This window comes from Rhinolophus sinicus, linkage group LG02 (assembly GCF_036562045.2).
Source record: "Rhinolophus sinicus isolate RSC01 linkage group LG02, ASM3656204v1, whole genome shotgun sequence".
Classification (NCBI taxonomy): Eukaryota; Metazoa; Chordata; class Mammalia; order Chiroptera; family Rhinolophidae; genus Rhinolophus; species Rhinolophus sinicus.
The window spans coordinates 37,091,677-37,098,831 of NC_133752.1; the positions used below are offsets into that span (position 1 = coordinate 37,091,677).

Consider the following 7,155-nt stretch of genomic DNA (forward strand, 5'->3'; position numbering starts at 1 on the left):
CCTAGGCTGGTGTCCACAACACAGTGACTATTCAGTAAATGCATACTTGGCATTAGACACATACTCTAGATAGACCCTCAGGTTTGGTGACTAATGCCTAAACTCTTGGGGCAGCTCTGCTTCCACAGACGTGAAATAACTGAAATAAAAATTTATTCTTAAGACTTTCCTTGGACGTAGACTTCTGAACAGTCAGTATTTCAAAGACACTCTCTTCAGTTTAATAACCATCCCAAAAGATGATATTTTACCCTAGTTTATTCTTGAAGTCTATTCCATATCAATAATTATCCTTCGCTATCATTTATATCATGGACTAAACACTTAATTATCTTTTTTTCTCAATTAACACTGTTTCTAAAGGGGCTCCAGGGTAGAGGGGGGTAAGTGCACTTGTGCCGTACTTCTAAGCTTTTGGTTTAGAAGTTGTGAAAAGGCAGCTTTCAAAGAGGAAAAGAGTGGTAAGATGATGTTTAAGGACAACATGTAACTTGTGTGTGGATTGGGTGTGAAAGGGGCTGGCATTACCAGGTAGAAAAGCAGCACTGACATTTTGGCACCAACTGTTATTACCATCTTCTCCATTTCTTAGGTTTTTCATTTTTATCCACTTTTCTTTATTCAAAAAATAATTGTTGAGCCCGTATTATATCCAGGCTGGTTGTGGGGCAACAGAGGCAGCAAGCCACAGCTTCTGACCTGAAAAATCTTAGCGTTCTTAGAGTTGACAATGAATGTGGAGAGAAGGCGATTCTAGTGGGAGATAGGCCAGGAGTGGGAATGGGTGGGGATCAGGGAGAGCAGCTCTGTTTTGGCTAAAGTCTGTGGACTGCAGAAAGGGGAGTATAAGACAGCATGTTGGACAGTAAGGTAGGACCACATCACATGTCAAGGAGTTGACTTTCATATTGCATATTGATCCTACCATGGGTGATCAAACGCCAGTGGCCCCACGCACCACCCTGGGCGTTGCTGTGGTGAAGCGGAGCAAAGAGGCCCAGCAGAGGCTGCAGCAGCTCCTCAAGGGCAGTTTGCCATCTGCTGGGGCTTCATTCTCTTGTGATTCACTTGGAATTTAAGAGGAATGCAGATCGTGAAATGTCTGAACCAACTGTTTTGAGCCTACTTTGGAGACCGAGGACCATTTGGTCGTCTGGATTTGGAAGCAGTCAGTGAATGGGAATGACATGGAAGGTGTGTGCTCTGACTAAAATAAGGAATTGCACATCGTTCAGATGTTTACCTCGTGAATGGCACAGGGATCTTCATGGATGCATCTGTGGCAGTGAAACTTTGACTTACTTATGATAGACTGTATAAAACAAATATTTTTAACAATGGAAAACCAAAATTTAACAAACCCATCAACCCAGGCTTCCTGTCTTTAGGTTAGTAAGGAATTGTCTTCATTTGATTGATGAGGCAATAAAGTTCAGAGATGTTCAGCGACTTTCCCAAAGTCACACAGCTTCCATGGGCCTTCTTTGGGATCAAGCCACATCTTTAATATGTCTCTGTTCTGAAAAGGAGAGTTAATATGATTTACAATGGGATCTTCATAAACTACCATGTTTCCCCGAAAATAAGACTGGGTCTTATACTAAGTTTGCTCCAAAAGACATATTAGGGCTCATGTTCAGGAGATGTCTTCCTGAAAAATCATGCTAGGGCTCATTTTCCGGTTAGTTCTTATTTTCGGGGAAACACAGTAGTTGACCAATAAGTTTCAGAAATAATGACACCTACAAATATTTTAGTATTTCTTTTAATTTATTTGCCTTCAGTTCAGGAAATAATAATCTAAACAGAGACACTGTTTAGATTTCATTCATCCATAAACACCCATTACATAGAAAGTACCGGGCTAGGATTATTCAGTGAAGAATAAACAGTACATGCTTTCTCTTTCACTTGTATGCATCTAATATAATCCTAAAATGAGTTCTGTATTCCATCAAGGTCATCAAACCTATCCATTTTGACATCAAGCTGTGTCCATTATCCAATACAAAGCAAGTTCTTTTTTTATGTTAAGACAATTTTTTTAAAGCCGTTTTAGGTTCACAGCAAAATTAAGAGGGAGGAACAGAGATTTCCCATATACCCGGACAAGAAAAAAAGTTATGAGATGTTCTAAATTAAATTACAGAGGCCAGAGAGTGAGAGAATGAGATAGAGCTGTCAGTTTGTTAATGGCTGCTGACCAGCTAATGAAACCCTTCTCATATTCCTGGTTTGCCTGTTGGAATTTGGATTAATTTCCAGGTAGCTTTGTCCGCAGATTATTTCAGCCAGACACCATCTAACCCAAGGAGTCTCTACTGTTGTTCACACGTAGCTTTCTGGATGGCTGCCTCAGCTAATCCACAGGAGCGGGTCCTTCTTTCTATGGACTCTGTGATCCCAGAGTCCTCTCTTCACCTTCCTCCACCCCTTGCCTATTTGGCTTCGGTAAATTCTGTCAGACTACCTCCTCTCTTCCCCTTGCCTCCCACTGATGTATAAAAACACCTGCAAAACTCTAGGATGACAGATATATTGTCTTTTTGACCTAGCCATGCTGCTGGTGGTTGACACTCCATGCCCCAAGACCTATCTTTTGGCTAACATTTTTGGCTTAATAAAAGCTTACTTACAAAAGGACTTGCAGCTGTGGAAGTTAACATTTTTAGTTTAACAATCCCCTTCTCCTACACATGAACAACCTTCCCCATCATCTACATTCCGCACGATGTGGTACAATGGTTATAACTGATGAACCTCCGCTGACACATCATTATCACCCAAATTTCATAGTTTACATTAGGGTTTACTATTGATGTTGTACATTCTATGGGTTTGGACAAATGTTTAATGACATGTATCCATCATTATGGTATCATACAGAGGAGTTTCACTGCCCTGAAACTCTTCTGTTCTGCCTATTCATCCCTACCCACTTCCAGCTCTGGACAACTAAAAACCTTTTTACTGTTTCCACAGTTTTGCCTTTTCCAGAATGTCATATGGTTTTGAATGATATAGTATGTAGCTGTGATACTGTGATTTATAATAAGAAATATACATTTGGTCTTCCTCCAGTTCCTGGCACAGAGCTCCTAAAACCCGTGGAATTTCCTAAGTGAGGAGAGCAACAAAGGTGTCTATTGGTATGCTAATGAGGTGACCTTTGAAAGCACCTAAGGTTGCCAGGAGAACCAACCACATGTTTAAAGGGTTGGAACTTTCAGTTTCACCCTCTGACCTCTGGGGAGGGGAGAGGTGCTGAAGGTTGAGTTCAAGTGCCCAATGACTTAATCAGTCATGCATAAGTAATGAAACCTCCATAAAAACCCAAAAGGATGGGGTTTGGAGAGCTTCCATGTTGGTGAAGTTGTGGAGGTTCTGGAATGTAGTGTGCACTGAGGGCATACTCTGAATCCCTTTCTCCACACCTTTCCCCATGTATCTCTTTCATCTGGCTTTTCCTGAGTTATATCCTTTTATAATAAACCATGATCTAGTAAGTAACACATTTCTCTGAGTTCTGTGAGTCACTCTAGTAAATTAAGCAAACCTAAGGAGGGGATTGTTTGAACCTCCAATCTATAGCCAGTTGGTCAGAAGCACAGGTGACACCCTGGACTTACCACTGGCATCTGAAGTAGGGGGAAGGGGGAGAAGTCTTGTAGGACTGAGCCCTTAACCTGTGGAATCTGACTCTATCTCCAGGTAGATAGTGTCAGAGTCGAGTTGAAATGTAGGACACCCAACTGGTGTCTGGAAAATTACTTGTTGCTGTGGGGACCATCCCCCTGCTCCCACGTTAGAATTGGTACCAGAACCTAGAGGAGCCTTTTCAGATTGGCTTATTGTACTTAGTAATATGCATTTAAGGTTTCTCCATGTCTTTTCATGGCTTGAGAGTTCATTTCTTATTAGCACTGAATAATATTCCATTGTCTGGATGTACCATAGTATATTTACCTGTTCACCTACATCTTGGTTGCTTCCAAGTTTGGACAGTTATGAGTAAAGCTGCTGTAAGCATCTGTGTGCAGTTTTTTGTGTGGACAAAAGTTTTAAACTCCTTTTGGTAAATACCAAGGAGCATGATTGCTAGATCATGTGGTAGGAATATGTTTAGTGTGTTCCAAAGTATCTGTGCCATTTTGCATTCCCACCAGCAATGAATGAGAGTTCCTGTAGCTCTGCATTCTTGCCAACATTTGGTGTTGTCAGTGTTCCAGATTTTGACCATTCTAAAAGATATGCAAGTAAGTTTTAATATAAGGAAAATCAAATTTACACACACACACACACACACACACCTTTGATAGTATAGTGGCAAAAAGATAAACTTAGGAAACTGACCAGGAATGATCCCAGCTCCATTAATTCCTAGCCATGTGGCCTTGGGCAAATTATTTAACCTCTTCATTTCTTCTTTTATAAAAAGGTCATGGTAGTGGAAGTCTTACAGCATTTTGAGACAATTCTCTTCTCTTCCCACTGTAAAACATGTGACACATGTGGTTCAGGTCCTCTCTCTTTATTATGACAGCACTTCCCTATTATCTCTCCATTGCAATTACTAACATGACTAGACTTGACTTTCTGATTTTTCAGGCTATATTTTTAACTTATTTCACAGAATAATAGTGAACTTAATCTAAACTACTTGCCTTTACTTTATTAGTGGATACATAGCACATAGGCTATAACTTAAAGCAATATAGAATCCAATATTAGATGCTCATTTCATATAACATATTTTTAAATGAATGAATGATCAAATCCTCCAATTTGAAAAAACCTCTACATTGTTAAAAAACCCATCAAGTAAACACAGAAACATATTGTCCTGAAAGTTTATAGATTCCTTCTTAGATCACCTATCCTGGAACATATTGGATCTCAGAGTTTTAAGTTTCTGTTTCAAAATGTGATGTCTTTCAAAGGGAGATTATTACGTTTTTTTCACATAAGGAATATGCTACATAAATAAGTTATGCCCTAATGCAGAATGCTTTCCACACAAGAACCACAAGAAATCAACAGAAAAGATCATAGAACTTCCATAATTATAACAAACCCTTGGAGCAAGCAACATTAGTGACATAGAACAGTGGGGCAAAGAAGGAAATAGAACTTCGAGACTTGGTTCAAACCTCAGCCAAAGGAATTAGGAAACTGATGGTATAAGCAAGAGTTGCTTGTGTTTGTTTCTCAAATAAAAGTAAAGGAAACTAGGAACAGTGGGAAAATTCCTTCCACCTCCTCAAAGGGACATAGAAGGGGTCTAGGAAAGGGGTCACCCCGGCTTTGCAAAAAAGAAACTGAAATACTTACAGACAGTTTTATTGCCATCAAAATGTGAGCCCTTTCCAAATGTAGCTAATGATGGGCACACTGAGCTAGGATAAGTTAATTTTAATTCCAGAACAAACACATCACATGCTTGGTTTTCCTTATCCTGCTTTTCTGTCACTGCGATAAATGATGTAAATAGTACATTTTTTCCTTTGGGAAGAATAACAGAAGTGACTGTGGGATTTTTTTTTTTTTTAAACTCTTCTGTTTGTGTTGATACACTTGACTAGGGAGAAATCTACCAAACATATAATAATATGTAAACAATTCAGCATGCAACTTGAGGCTGCAAGTTCCTTGAGGCTAAGGACCATTCTGGAGCTGTTTTCACATCCTTCAGAGTATCTAGAGGTGTCCACAGCACTTGACATTCAAAAGATAATTAGGGATGGGCTCCCTAGAAGCTTGGGGCTATCCTCACCTAATGATCACAGAGAGTAGTTTCCAGAAAGTAAAGGAGGCAAATTAAGACAAGGAACCAGAGGAAAACCCCTCCCACACACATACGCCTCACATGAAAATTGCAGAGAGAAGGTGGTAACTGATCCTTAAAGGAATGTTGGCATCCTTTCTGAATGTTGGCATCCTTGGTATAGTAAACTTCCTGGTGGTCTTAACAAATCAATAGATCGACATCAGCCAAAACAACTGTGAGAAATTAGCCACTTAACGTGGTTATATAACCACCCCTGGTGGCAAAAGGCACATATTATGCCACAATACTACTAGCTAGCACTTTTTGAGCACCTAGTATGTGCTAGAGGGGCAACATGTTAAGTATTCTATAGATATTATTTTATCCGGCCCTCATAACCTGATGAAGTAGGTACAATTATTCTCATGTCATGAATGGGAAAACTGGGGTTTCAAATGAGAGATGAAGTCACTTGCCCAATGTTACACAACTAATAAGTAATGAAGCCAGGTTTAAACCCAAGAATTTTGATTCTTGAACTTACACTCTTAATTACTATGCTTAGCTGTGGGGGAAAAAAGCACCATTTTTGTCTTATTTCCCTGAAGTTTCAATATTTGTGTTCAAAAGTCTTATCACTTTCTTTTAAAGTAGCAACTTTTGAACTTCTGAAGAGTTGTCTCAAAGTCCTTTAATTATGAAATATCCTTGTCTGAGGATGCAAGTCTGTGAATCTTTTCAACAATTTTCTTTGAGTTAGCTATCTTATTTTATTTAACTAAACACCTATAATTTAATACTCTGCTTCAGCTTCTCATAAATGTCCCAGAAACCTTGGTGATTATTAGGACAGAAACAGGAAGAAAACTCATCATCTTAAACGTTTTTCTACATAATAATATGGGATGAATCAGACTTGTAAAGTTCATAGCACAAAAGTTCCCGTTGAATGCTAATTCTGGGGATGCTGTGTATCCTACTCTCTTTTAAAACAAAACTTCCTTTAGATGTTTATTATATTTGTGGCAGATTTCCCAAATTTAGTTTCATTCCTTACTGATGTATGGATAGGAACTTTATTAGGTCATAAATACCATGATAGTCTCATATCTATTACTGGGAGACCTTAAGCAAGCCATTTAATTCCTTGAGTCTGAGTGCTTTCACGTCCAAAATGAAGTGTGGTGTAAGGAAGGCACCTCCAGATCCGCTCTCTGTCTTCCTCCTCTACTCTATGTCCTGGCGTCTTTAATGGGTTCTTTTGCCTGCTGACTTCCAGATGGGTTCAACCAATAGAAAGCACCAGCAGAAGGTCAGAGGAAGGCATTTTTATTTGACCAGCTCCCCTCTTGCTAGCCATGCATGGCAATAGTCACATTCCTATACCA

The 7,155-nt window shown here is 39.4% G+C and overlaps 1 pseudogene; it reads left to right on the forward strand.

The window, feature by feature from the left end:
* The first annotated feature begins 926 nt into the window (after positions 1–926).
* On the forward strand, positions 927–1,511 carry LOC109452258 (mitochondrial import receptor subunit TOM7 homolog; annotated as a pseudogene).
* The last annotated feature ends 5,644 nt before the right edge of the window (positions 1,512–7,155 follow it).